This window comes from Callithrix jacchus, chromosome X, assembly GCF_049354715.1.
Source record: "Callithrix jacchus isolate 240 chromosome X, calJac240_pri, whole genome shotgun sequence".
Classification (NCBI taxonomy): Eukaryota; Metazoa; Chordata; class Mammalia; order Primates; family Cebidae; genus Callithrix; species Callithrix jacchus.
This window is the reverse complement of record NC_133524.1, coordinates 73,822,346-73,837,375: the sequence shown is the minus strand read 5'-3', so window position 1 is coordinate 73,837,375 and position 15,030 is coordinate 73,822,346.

Genomic DNA, 15,030 nt, shown 5'->3' with positions numbered 1-15,030 from the left:
AAGAGAGAAGATCCAAGTAAATAAAAGCAGATATGAAAAAGGAGGCATTGCAGCAGATGTTGGAGAAATTCAAAAATCATTAGTGGCTACAGTAACTATATGATAATAAATTTGAAAACCTTAAAAAATCGACATATTTTTAGACACATACAACCTACATAGATTAAAAAAAAGAAATGCAAAAAAAAACGAAAAGACCAATAACAGGTAACAAAATCGAAGCCATAATAATTTTTTGAGTAATGAGAAGCACAGGACCTAATGGCTTAACTGCTGAATTCTACCAAACATTTAAAGAAGAACAAATACCAATTTTACTCAAACTATTCCAAGAAATATAGAAGGAGAGAATACTTCCAAACTCATTCTATAAAGCCAGTGATACAAAAATGAAGACACACCAAATAAAGGAAATTAGAGACCAATATCACTGATAAATATTAATGCAAAAATCTTCAACAAAATACTAGCAAATGGAATTCAAAAACACATTAGTTAGATTATTTATCACTAGCAAGAAGGATTTATTCACAGGATGCCAGGAAGGTTCAACATATGCGATAAATCAATGTAATACATTATATCAAATGAAAGATAAAACAATATGATCATTTTAGTTTATGCTGAAAAACGGTTTGATAAAACCAAATGCCTTTTTGTAATAAAATGCTCAAAAGAAAAAAAAAACTTGGTATAGAAGGAATATACTTCAACGTAATAAAAGACATATATGACAGACCAACAGTTAATATTATCCTGAATGGGGAAAAACTGAGACCCTTTCCTCTAAGATCTGAAACACAACAAGCATTCCCACTTGCACCACTGTTATTCAACATAGTATTGAAAGTTCAAGCTGGAAAATCAGATGGGAATAAAATGAAAGCTATCCAAATTGAAAGGAAAGAAGTCATATTTTCCTTATTTGCAGAAGATATAGTCTTTATTTGAAAAAACCTAAAGACTCAACAAAAAACTATTAGGACTGATAATTTCAGTAAAGTTGGAGGATACAAAGTTAATTGACGACAATCAGTAGCATTTCTATATTTTAACAGTGAACAATCTAAAACATAAATTAAAAACTACACAATAGAATACTATGCAGCCATAAAGATGATGGCAATTCTGTTCTTAGTGACACTGTGGATGAACTAGAGGGCATTATCTTAAGTCAAATAAGCCAAATGCAGAAAGAAAAATACTACATGGTCTTACTCATATATGGAATCTAAGGAAGTCAATCTCACAGAAGTAGAGAGTAGAATGGTGTTACCAAAGTTAGGGGTAGTTAGCAGGGAAGGGAAATTTGAGAGATGGTCATCAAAAAATGCATAACTACAGTTAGATAAAAGAAATAAGTTCAAGAGATCTACTGTACAGCATGGTCACTATAGTGGTGATGATATATTGTATTCTTTAAAAACACACAAAAATTGGATGTTAAGGGATCTCACAACAAAAAAGATGACTATGTGAGGTGACACATTTGTTGATTGGCTGGATTTAACCATTCTACAGCATATATATACTTAAAATGTCATGCCGTACATAATAAATACATACAAATTTATCTGTAAATTTAAATAAATGCATAAAAATATTAAGAACTTTAAATAAAAATAAGACTTCTCATATATTGAGACAAGCTTCTAGAAGAGAGTAAGGGGAAAACAGATATAACTAGGAAGTTTAACTTTGAATTGACAAGTTAAACAATAAGGAACACATCTGAGAAAAGGCTAAGAAACCATTATTCATAGTTACTCTCTCAACTTTATCTTCCCCAGAGGAAAAGTGGGACTATGAAATAAAATGTGGCCACTTACAGAAAATAACAAAGTTAGAATTTCTTTATACAACTGGGTACTTGCAGGACTTAATTTGGGGGCCTTATCCTGAATCTATATAAAATGTCTATCTAAAACATGAGCTTATAATAACTTTGCTAAGTTAGCACCAAGGGAAAAATCTGTACGACAGCATACAGGATAGGCAGCAAAAGTAATTACTGTTAATTAGAACGTTTTCCTGGTCAATAAATTTCTGAAATGTTAAACCTTAAATTCCTCAGTAAAAAGCATTTGTATTTTTATATAACTCAATGTAAAGTACTTATATTACCATGGGGTAAAAAATTAATAAAATCAACTTGAGTTCAATAATCCAAATGAATTAAGTGTTTTCTTAGTTATTTCTGGTTTAAAATAACAGAATTTTCTTCCTTCTCTCCTGAGCTCCAACAAAGCTCTGAATTCACTCATATAGAGTAAAAGAGCTAGATTTTGATCAGTGTCCCACTACAACACTGTTTGGCATTTGCCATTATATTTGTATTTCTATTGTTTCAGTTATTGTGACAGATTATTGGAAGCCTAAACCTGTATTAGATGCATAGATATTTGGATCATTAGCTCTTCTTTTTGCATTGATTCCATTACCATTCTGTAATGCCCTTCTTTGTCTCATTTGATCCTTGCTGGTTTTAAGTCTGTTTTATCAGAGACTAGGATTGCAAGCCCTTTTTTTTTTTTTTTTGACTCTCCATTTGCTTGGTAAATATTCCTTCATTCCTATATTTTGAGCCTACGTGTGTCTTTGCACATGAGATGGGTCTCCTAAATACAGCACATTGATAGGTCTTGACTTTTTATCCAATTTGCCAGTCCAGTTGGTGTCTTTTAATTGGGGCATTTAGCCCCTTTACATTTAAGGTTAATATTGTTATGTGTAAACTTGATCCTGTCATTTTGATGCTAGCTGGTTGTTTTGCCCATTAGTTGATGCAGTTTCATCATACTGTTGATAGGCTTTACAGTTTGCTATGTTTTTGCAGTGGCTGGTACTGGTAGTTCATTTCCATGTTTATGCTTCCTTGAGGAGCTCTTCTATGGCAGGCCTGGTGGTGACAAAATCTCTCAGCAGATGCTTGTCTGTAAAGGATTTTATTTCTCTTTCACTTATGAATCTTAGTTTGGATGGATATGAAATTCTTGATTGAACATTCTTTCCTTTTAGGATGTTGAATATTGGCCCCCACCCTCTTCTGACTTGTAGGGTTTACCTTTTTCTTTCTTTCTCACATTGTTCACTGTTGGCATATAGAAATGCTACTATACTTTATGTTATTTTGCATCCTGTGACTTTACTGAAATTGTTTCAGTTCTAATAGTTTTCTTGTGGGGTCTTTAGGTTTTTTCAAATATAAGGTTATATCATCTTCAAACATGGATACGTTGACTTCTCCTTTTCCATTGTGGATGCCATTTATACCTTTCTGTTGTCTGATTTTTCAGGCAAGAACTTCCACTACTATGGTGAATAACAGTGGTGAAAATGTGAATGCTTGTTATGGTCCAGATCTTAGAGAAAAGACTTTCGATTTGTTCCCATTAATTATGATACTAGATGTGAATTGTGGTATAGATTGTATTTTTATTGCATTTTAGGTTTTGGGTTACATGTGCAGAACATGCAAGATAGTAGCATAGGTACACACATGGCAGTGTGATGTGCTGCCTTCCTCCCCTTCACCCTCATCTGGCATTTCTCCCCATGCTATCCCTCCTCAACTCCCCTCCCCCACTGTCCCTCCCCATTCCCCCGAATAGACCCCAGTGTGTAGTGCTCCCTTCCCTGTGTCCATGTGTTCTCATTGTTCACCACCCGGCTATGAGTGAGAACATGAGGTATTGCATTTTATGTTCTTGTGTCAGTTTGCTGAGAGTGACATTCTCCAGATTCATCCATGTCCCTCCAAAGGACACAAACTCATCATTTTTGATTGCTGCATAATATTCCGTGGTGTATATGTGCCACATTTTCCCAGTCCAATCTATCATCGATGGGCATTTGGGTTGGTTCCAGGTCTTTCCTATTGTAAACAGTGCTTCAATGAACATTCGTGTGCATGTGTCCTTATAGGAGAATGATTTATAGTCCTTTGGATATATACCCAGTAATGGGATTGCTGGGTCAAATGAAATTTTTATTTCTAGGTCCTTGAGGAAGCGCCACACAGTCTACCACAATGGTTGAAGTAATTTACACTCCCACCAGCAGTGTAACGGTGTTCCTATTTCTACACATCCTATCCAGCATCTGTTGTCTCCAGATTTTTTAATGATTGCCATTCTAACTAGCATGAGATGGTATCGCAATGCAGTTTTGATTTGCATTTCTCTGATGACCAGTGATGATGAGCATTCTTTTATATGTTTCTTGGCCTCATGTATGTCTTCTTACATAAGGTGTCTCTTTCATATCCATTGCCCACTTTTGAATGGGCTTTTTTTGAATTGCATTTTAGGTTTTGGGGTACATGTGAATAACATGCAAGATAATTGCATAGGTACACACGTGGAAGTGTGACTTGCTGTCTTCCTCCCCTTCACCCACATCTGGCATTTCTCCCCATGTTATCCCTCCCCAGCTCCCCCCTCGCTGACCCTCCCCTATTTCCCCCAATAGACCCCAGTGTGTAGTACTCCCTTCCCAATGTCCATGTGTTCTTATCGTTCATCACCCGCCTATGAGTGAGAACATGAGGTATTTCATTTTATGTTCTTGTGTCAGTTTGCTGAGAATGATGTTCTCCAGATTCATCCATGTCCCTACAAACGACACAAACTCATCGTTTTTGATTGCTGCATATTATTCTATGGTGTATATGTGCCACACTTTCCCAGTCCAGTCTATCATCGATGGGCATTTGGGTTGATTCCAGGTCTTTGTTATTGTAAAGAGTGCTGCAATGAACATTCATTTGCATGTGTCCTTATAGTAGAACGATTTATAGTCCTTTGGATATATGCCCAGTAATGGGATTGCTGAGCCAAATGGAATTTTTATTTCTAGGTCCTTGAGGAATCGCCACACTGTCTTCCACAATGGTTGAACTAATTTATACTCACCCCAGCGGTGTGAAAGTGTTCCTATTTCTCCACATCCTCTCCAGCATCTGTTGTCTCCAGATTTTTTAAAGATCACCATTCTAACTGGCATGGGATGGTATCTCAATGTAGTTTTGATTTGAAACTCTCTGATGACCAGTGATGATGTGCATTTTTTCATGTTTGTTGGCCTCATGTATGACTCCTTTTGTAAAGTGTCTGTTCATATCCTTTGCCCATTTTTGAATGGGCTTGTTTTTGTTTTTTTTTTTTTTTGTAAATCAGAGTTCTCTGTAAATTCTGGATATCAGCCCTTTGTCAGATGGGTGAACTGCAAAATTTTTTTTCATTCTAGTGACTGTTTCTTTTCCTGTGCAGAAGCTGTAAAGTTTGATTAGGTCCCATTTGTCTGTTTTGGCTTTTTCTGCCAATGCTTTTGGTGTTTTGGTCCTGAAGTCCTTGCTTACTCCCATGTCCTGAATGGTTTTGCCTAGATTTTCTTCTAGGGTTTTTATGGTGCCAGGTCTTATGTTTAAGTCTTTAATCCATCTGGAGTTAATTTTAGTGTGAGGTGTCATGAAGGGGTCCACTTTCTACTTTCTGCGCATGGCTAGCCAGTTTTCCCAACACCTTTTAGTAAACAGGGAATTGTTTCCCCATTGCTTGTTTTTGTCAGGTTTATCCAAGATTGTATGATAGTAGATACGTTGTGTTACCTCCAATGCCTCTTTTCTGTTCCATTGGTCTATATCTCTGTTTTGGAACCAGTACCATTCTCTTTTGATTACTGCAACATTGTAGTATAGTTTGAAGTCCCGTAGTGTGATGCCTCCTGCTGTGATCTTTTTGCTTAGAACTGACTTGGCTATGCGGGCTCTCTTTTGGTTCCATATGAAGTTTAAAATAGTTTTTCCCAGTTCTGTGAAGGTCATTGGTATCTTAATGGGGATAGTGTTGAGTCTGTAAATTACTTTGGGCAGTATGGCCACTTTCACGATATTGAGTCTTCCTAACCATGAACATGGAATGTTTCTCCATCTCCTTGTGTCCTCTCTTATTTCATTGAGCAGTGGTTTGTAATTCTTCTTGAAGAGGTCCTTTGCATTCCTTGTTAGTTGTATTCCTAGGTATTTTATTCTCTTTGTAGCAATTGTGAATGGCAGTTCGTTCTTGATTTGGCTCTCTTTCAGTCTGTTATTGGTGTATAGGAATGCTTGTAATTTTTGCACATTGATTTTGTATCCTGAGACTTTGCTGAAGTTGCTTATCAGTTTCAGGAGTTTTTGGGCTGAGGCGATGGGGTCTTCTAGTTATACTATCATGTCATCTGCAAATAGATACAATTTGGCTTCCTCCTTTCTTATTTGAATGCACTTTATTTCTTTTTCTTGCCTGATTTCTCTGGCTAGAACTTCCAGTAATATATTGAATAGGAGTGGTGAAAGAGGGTATCCTTGCCTAGTGCCGAATTTCAAAGGGAATGCTTCCAGTTTTTTCCCATTCAGTATATTGGCTGTTGATTTGTCATACATAGCTTTTATTATTTTGAGATATGTTCCACCAATACCGAGTTTATTGAGGGTTTTTGGCATAAAGGCCTGCTGAATTTTGTCAAAGGCCTCTGCATCAATTGAGATAATCATGTGGTTTTTGGTTTTGGTCCTGTTTATGTGGTGAATTATATTTACAGACTTGTGTACGTGGAACCAGCCTTGCATCCCAAGGATGAATCCTGCTTGATCATGGTGGATAAGCTTTTTGATGTGCTGTTGCAATTGGCTTGCCAGTATTTTATTGAATATTTTTGCATCTAAGTTCATTATGGATATTGTCCTGAAGTTTTCTTTTCTTGTTGAGTCTCTACCGGGTTTTGGTATCAGGATGATGTTGGTCTCATAAAATGATTTGGGAAGAATTCCCTCTTTTTGGATTATTTGGAATAGTTTCAGAAAAAATGGTAACAGTTCCTTTTTGTGTGTCTGGTAGAATTCGCCTGTGAACCCATCTGGAACTGGGCTTTTTTGTGTGTGATAGGCTCGTAATTGCTGCCTCAACTTCAGACCTTGTTATTGGTCTTTTCATAGTTTCAGCTTCCTCCTGGTTTAGGCTTTGGAGGACACGAGTGTCCAGGAATTTATCCATTTCTTCCAGGTTTACTAGTTTATGTGCATAGAGTTGTTTTTAATATTCTCTGATGATGGTTTAAATTTCTGTTGAATTGTGGTGATTTCTTCTTTATCATTTTTATTGCATCTATTTGGTTATTCTCTCTTTTCTTTTTTATCAATCTGGCTAGTGGTCTGTCTATTTTGTTGATCTTTTCGACAAACAGCTCTTGGAGAACATTTGGTATTGGTTTTCTGTTTCTGCATTAGTTTGCAAAGAATAATGGCCTCCAGCTCCATCTGGGTCCCTGAAAAGATATAATCTCATTTGTTTTTATAGCTGTATACTATTCCATGGTGTATATGTACAACATTGTCTTTATCCAATTCGTCATTGGTGAGCATTTGTGCTAATTCCACATCTTTGCTATTGTAAACAGTGCTGCAATGAACATTCACATGCATGTGTCTTTGTGGTAGAATCATTTATAATTTTGTTGATCTTTGCAAAAAACCAGCTCTTGGATTTATTGATTTTTTGAAGGGTTTTTTTGTGTCTCTGTCTCTTTCAGTTCTCCTCTGATCTTAGTTATTTCTTGTCTTCTGCTAGGTTTTGAGTTTTTTTATCTTGCTCCTCTAGCTCTTTCAATTTTGACGATGTGGTGTCAATTTTGGATCTCTCCACTCTTCACATGTGGGCCCTTATTGCTATATATTTTCCTCTAAAGACTGCTTTAAATGTGTCCCAGAGATTCTGGCATGTTGTGTCTTCGTTCTCGTTGGTTTCAAAGAACTTCTTTATTTCTGCTTTCATTTCATTGTTTATCCAGGTAACATTCAAGAACCAGTTGTTTAGTTTCCATGAAGCTGTGCCGTTCTGAGTTCGTTTCTGAATTTTGAGTTCTAACTTGATTGCACTGTGGTCTGAGAGACTGTTATGATTTCAGTTGTTTTGCATTTGCTGGGGAGTGATTTATTGCCAATTATGTGGTCAATTTTAAAGTAGGTGTGATATGGTGCTGAGAAGAATGTATATTCTGTGGATTTGGGGTGGAGAGTTCTGTAAATGTCTATCAGGTTGGCTTGTTCCAGGTCTGAGTTCCAGTCATGGATATCCTTGTTAATTTTCTGTCTGGTTGATCTGTCTAATATTGACAGTGGAGTGTTAAAGTCTCCCACTATTATTGTGTGGGAATCTAAGTCTCTTTGTAAGTCATAAAGAACTTGTCTTATATATCTGGGTGCTCTTGTATTGGGTGCATATATATTTAAAATCGTTAGCTCTTCTTGTTGTATCGATTCTTTTACCATTATGTAATGTCCTTCTTTGTCTCTTTTGATCTTTGTTGCTTTAAAGTCTATTTTATCAAAGAGAAGAATTGCAACTCCTGATTATTTTGCTCTCCATTTGCTTGGTAAAGCTTCCTCCATCCCTTTATTTTGAGCCTTTGTGTATCCTTGCATGTGAGATGGTTTTCCTGGATACAGCACACCGATGGGTTTTGGATTTTATCCAATTTGCCAGTCTGTGTCTTTTGATTGGTGCATTTAGTCCATTTACATTTAGGGTTAATATTGTTATGTGTAAATTTGATACTGCCATTTTGATGGTAGCTGGCTGCTTTGCTTGTTAGTTGATGCACAGTCTTCATTTTGTTGATGCTCTTTACCATTTGTCATGTTTTTGGAATGGCTGGTACTGGTTGTTTTTTTTTCTTTCTGTAGTGCCTCTTTCAGGAGCTCTTGTAAAGCAGGCCTGGTGGTGACAAAATCTCTGAATACTTGCTTGTTCGCAAAGGCTTTTATTTTTTCTACACTTATGAAGCTCAGTTTGGCTGGATATGAAATTATTGGTTGAAAGTTCTTTCCTTTAAGGATGTTTAATATTGGCCCCCACTCTCTTCTGGCTTGTAGGGTTTCTGCCGAGAGATTTGCTGTGAGTCTGATGGGCTTCCCTTTGTGGGTGACCTGACCTTTCATTCTGGCTGCCCTTAGCATTTTCTCCTTCATTTCAACCCTGGTGAATCTGACGATTATGTGCCTTGGGGTTGCTATTCCTGCGGAGTATCTTTGTGGTGTTCTCTGTATTTCCTGGACTTGAATATTGGCTTGCCTTGCTAGGTTGGGGAAATTTTCCTAGATAATATCCTAAAGAGTATTTTCCAGCTTGGCTTCATTCTCTTTGTCACATTCAGGTACACCTATGAAACATAAATTAGGTCTCTTCATATAGTCCCACATTTCTTTTTTTTTTTAATTTTTTATTGGATTTTAGGTTTTGGGGTACATGAGCAGAGCATGCAAGACAGTTGCGTAGGTACACACATGGCAGTGTGCTTTGCTTTCCTTTTCTCCTTCACCCACGTTTGGCATTTCTCCCCAGGCTATCCCTCCCCACCTACCCCTCCCACTGGCCCTCCCCTTTTCCCCCCAATAGACCCCAGTGTTTAGTACTCCCCTTTCTGTGTCCATGTGTTCTCATTTTTCATCACCCGCCTATGAGTGAGAATATGCGGTGTTTCAATTTCTGTTCTTGTGTCAGTTTGCTAAGGATGATGTTCTCCAGATTCATCCATGTCCCTACAAATGACACAAACTCATCATTTCTGATTGCTGCATAATATTCCATGGTGTATATGTGCCACATTTTTCCAATCCAGTCTATTATTTCTTCAAGACTTTGTTCATTCCTTTTTGTGCTTTTTTCTCTAATCTTGCCTTATCATTTTATTTCATTGAGTTCATCTTAGACCTCTGAAATCCTTTCTTCTGCTTGGTCAATTTGGCTGTTGAGACTTGTGCATGCTTCACGAAGTTCTCATGTTGTGTTTTTCACCTCCTTCAATTCACTGATATTCCTCTCTGAGTTGTCTATTCTTGTTATCATTTTCTCAAATCTTTTTTCAAGGTTCTTAGTTTCTTTGCATTGAGTTAGAACGTGGTCTTTAAGCTCACAGAAGTTTCTCATTACCTACCTTCTGAAGTCTGATTCTGTCATTTCACCACACTCATTCTCTGTCCAGCTTTGTTCCCTTACTGCTGAGGGGTTGTGGTCCCTTGTAGGAGGTGAGGTTTTCCACTTTTGGGTGTTTTCCTCCTTTATTCACTGGGTTCTTCCCATCTTTGTGGATTTATCCACCTGTCATCTGAGTAGTTGCTGACTTTCTGATTGGGTCTCTGAGTGGATGCTCAGATTGTTGATGATGAAGTTATTTCTGTTTCTTAGTTTTCCTTCTAACAGTCTAGCCCCTCTGCTGTAGGACTGCTGAGGTCCACTCCAGGCCCTGCTTGCCTGGGGAACACCTGTAGCAGCTGCAAAACAGTGAGGGTTGCTACCAGTTTCTTCTTCTGCTATCTTTTTCCCAGAATGATGCCCACCAAATGTCAGTCTAATCAGTCCTTTGTGAGGTGACTCTTTGGATATATGGGGGTCAGGGAGCTGCTTGAGGAGACGGTCTGTACCTTATAGGAGCTCAAGTGCTGAGCTGTGAGCTCCATTGTTCTTTCAGGGCTGCTAGGCAGGTACGTTTAACTCTGCTGCAGCAGAACTCATAAAGCCCCCTTTTTTTCTCAGGTGCTCTGTCCCGGGGAGTTAGGGCTTTATTTATGAGTATCCGTTACATTGTCCTGCCCAACAAGGATGCAGTCTAGTCATTGCCTGCTTGCAGAGGCTATGCTGAGCTGCTCTGGGCTCTGCCCTGTTGCCATGGGCTCCACCCTGCCGTCGTGGGCTCCGCCCTGCTTCCATGGGCTCTGCCCTGCTACCGTGTGTAATTTCCTGTAGTCCTGTTTATACGGTTGTGGTTAGAACTGCTGTGACAATGGTGGCCTGCCTCTGTAATGGCGGTCTCTCTCTGTTATGGCTGTGTCAGCAGTGGCAGGGTACCTCCGTAGGGGTGGAGTGCCTCGGTAATGGCGGACGCCCCTCCCCCACCTAGCTGCATAGTCCTGGGTTCAGCTGTGCTTGCTGTGAAACTCTCAACCCCAAGCGTTTTCAATTGCCATTTTGTTTGTTTTATCAGGGTGGGACCTGCCGAGCCTGATCACCTGGCTCCCTGCCTCAGAGTCCTTTTTTTTTAAGTTGAATGATTGACTCTCTCCCCAGTGTTCCAGTCACCTGCTGAAAGGGCACCAGGATCTGTGTGATTTCTTATGCGGTGACCCACTGTGCTGGCTGAAAAAACGTCACTGCCCGGGACTCTCCTGCCCTGGTTTTCTGTTTAAGTCCCATTTAATCAGATGAATGTGCTAATCTGCCTTCCCAAATCTCAAATTGCTAGTTTAACAGGGCAACCAGTCCAGTGTATTTTGTACAGACTGCCACTGCACTGCGGCACCGGCCAAAACAGCTGTGCCAGCCCAAACAGCCATGCTGGTGGCCCGTGGGGCTCCTACACCTGGGAATCTCCTGGTCTGTGGGCAATAAAGGTCCATCTGGAAATGTGGCGTCCACTCACCCTCTGTGCTTTCACTGGAGCTGCAATCCTAAGTTTCTCCCATAGCGCCATCTTCTCCTCTCTCCAGTATGTTTTTTATTATCCTGATGTATATTTGTAGTACATACTTGTGTAAAGTTTTTTAAATTATGAAGAGATTTTGAATTTTATCAAATACCTTTTCAGCCTCAATTGAAATGATCATTTTTTGTTCTTCATTTTCTTGACATAATCTATCATATTGATTATTTTGCATATGTTGAACCATCCTTGTATCAATGAGATAAATCCCACTGGGTCATGATAAATGATCACCTTAATATATTGTTATATTTGTTTTACTAGTATTTTGTTGAAGATTTTTTCATGAGTATTCATCAGCGATACTGGCCTGTAGTTTTTTCTAAATAGGTCATTGTCTACTTTGGGTATTGGGGTTATGCTGGCCTTGTAGTGTGAGCGTGGAAGTATTCCTATGTTTTCAGAACATTTTAAGTATAATTACTACTAGTATTTCTTTAATGCTTGGTATAATTTATTTCAGCAGTAAAGCCATAGTGTTCTGGTCTTTGTTTGCTAGGGGACATTTTAGAATGGCTTCCATCTTATAACTTCTTATTGGACTGTTCAAGTTAAGTATTTCTTCCTGGTTCAATATTGACAGGCTGTATGTGTCTAGGAATTTTTTTTAAAGTACTGCAATACATGTGCAGAACGTGCAGGTTTGTTACATAGGTATACATGTGCCACGGTGGTTTGCTGCAAATATCAACCTGGCAACTATGTTTTAAACCATGCATGCGTTAGGTGTTTGTATTAATTCTCTCCCTCCCCTTGTCCTTCACCCTGACAGGCCACAGTGTGTGATGTTCTTCTCCCTTTGTCCATGGGTTCTCATTGTTCAACTCACACTTCTGAATAAGAATATGCAGTATTTGATTTTTTATTCTTGTGTTAGTTTGCTGAGAATGATGTCTTTCAGCTTCATCCATGTCTTTGCTAAGGACATAACATCATTCTTTTTAATGGCTGCACAGTATTCCATGGTGTATATGTGCCACAATTTTTTACCTTTCTTGAATTCTTTTGTTTGTTTCTTTGAATTTTTGTTTTGTTGTGTCTTGTTTTTATTTTTATTTCTTTTTTATTAATTTTACTTTAGGTTCTGGGATATATGTATAAATCTTGCAGGATTGATATGTAGGTATACACATGCCATGGTGGTTTGCTGCCTCCATCCCCCCACTAATCTACATTAGGCATTTCTCCTAATGTTATCCCTCCCCAATTCTCCCAACACCTGCCATCCCTCCCCTAGCCCCCCACCCCTCAACAGACCCCAGTGTGTGAAGTTTCCACCCCTGTGTCCATGTGTGCTCATTGTTCAACACCCACTTATGAATGAGAACACGTGGTGTTTAGTTCTCTGTTCTTGTGTCTGTTTGCTGAGAATGATGGTTTCCAGACTCATCATGTCCCTACAAAGGGCATAAACTCATCTTTCTTTATGGCTGCATAGTATTCTATGATATGTATGTGCCACATTTTATTTATCCTGTCTTTAGTGGATATTTGGGATAGGTTCAGGTCTTTTCTATTGTAAACACTGTGCCTCAGTGAATGTACGTGTGCATGTGTCTTTACAATAGATAAATTTATAATCTTTTGGATATATATCCAGTAATGGGATTGCTGGATCAAATGGTATTTCTGTATCTAGAACCTTGAGCAATCATCACACTGTCTTCCACAATGTTTGAATGAATTTCCACTCCCACCAACAGGATAAAAGCCTTCCTATTTCTCCACATCCTCTTAAGTATCTATTGTATCCAGATTTTTAAATGATCAACATTCTAACAGGCCTGACATGGTAACTCAATGTGGGTTTGATTTGCATTTCTCTAATGATCAGTGATGAGGAGCATTTTTTCATATGTTTGTTGGCTGCATAAATATCTTCTTTTGAAAAGTGTCTGTTCATATCTTTTGCCCACTTTTTTATGGAGATGTTTCTTTTTTCTTGTATATTTGTTTCAGTTATTTGTAGATCCTGGATATTAGCCCTTTGTCAGTTGGGTAGCTTGCAATTTTTTTTCCTATTCTGTTGATTGCTGGTTCACTCTAATGATTGTTTCTTTTGCTGTGTTGAAGCTCTTAAGTTTAATTAAATCCCATTTGTCTATTTGGTTTTGTTGCCATTGCTTTTGGTGTTTTAGTCATGAAGTCCTTGACTATGCCTATGTCCTGAATGGTATTTCCAAGGTTTTTTTCTAGGGTTTTTATAATGTTAGGTCTTATGTTTAAATATTTAATCCATTTGCAGTTAATTATTGCATAAGGTGTAAAGAAGGGAGACAGTTTCAGGTTTCTGCACATGGCTAGCCAGTTTTTCCAACACCATTTATTAAACAGTGAATCCTTTCCCCATTGTTTGGTTTTGACAGATTTGTCAAAGATGAGATGGTTGTAGATTTGCAGTGTTACTTCTGAGGACTCCGTTCTGTTCCATTGATCTATATCTCCGTTTTCATAACAGTACCACACTGTTTTCATTACTCTACACTTGTAGTATAGTTTCAAGTCAGGTAGCGTGATGACTCCTGCATTTTTCTTTTTTTGCTTTGGATTGTCTTGGCTATGTGGGCTCTCTTTTGGTTCCATATAAAGTTTAAGTTAATTTTTCTCGAGTTCTGTGAAGAGGGTCAATAGTTGTCTGATGGGTATAGCACTGAATGTATAAATTACTTTGGGAACTACGACCACTTTCATGATATTGATTCTTCACAACCATGAGCATGGTATGTTTTGCCATCTCTTTGTGTCCTCTCTTATTTCCTTGAGCAGTGGTGTGTAGTTCTATTTGAAGAGGTCCTTCACGTCCTTTGTTAATTGTATTACTAGGTATTGTATTCTTTTTGTAGCAATTGTGAATGCGAGTTTGCTCATGATTTGGCTCTTTGGTTTGTCTGTTATTGGTGTATATGAGTGCTTGTGATTTTTGCACATTGATTTTGTATTCTGGCACTTTGCTAAAGTTGCTTATCATCTTAAGGAGATTTGGGGCTAATATGATGGGGTTTTCTAAATATACAATCATGTCATCTGCAAATAGAGACAATTTGACTTCCTCTTTTTCTAATTGAATATACCTTATTTCTTTTTCTTGCCTGATTGCCTTGGTTAGAACCTCCAATGCAATGTTGAAAAGGAATGGTGAGAGAGACCACCCTTGTCTAGTGCCAGTATTCAAAGGGAATGCTTCCTGTTTTTGCAATTCAGTATAATATCACTGTGAGTTTGTCATAAATAGCTTTTATTATTTTGAGATACATTCCATTGATAACTAGTTTATTACGAGTTTTTAGCATAAAGCGCTGTTGAATTTTGTCAAAGGCTTTCTCTGCATCTATTAAGATAATCGTGGCTTTTGTAAAATTGCATTTTATGTTTTGGCATACATGTAAAGAACATGCAAGATTGTTGCATAGGTACACACATGGCAGTGTGATTTGCTGCCTTCCTGCCCATCACCTATATCTAGCATTTCTCCCCATGCTATCTCTCCCCAACTCTACACCACCCACTATCCCTCCC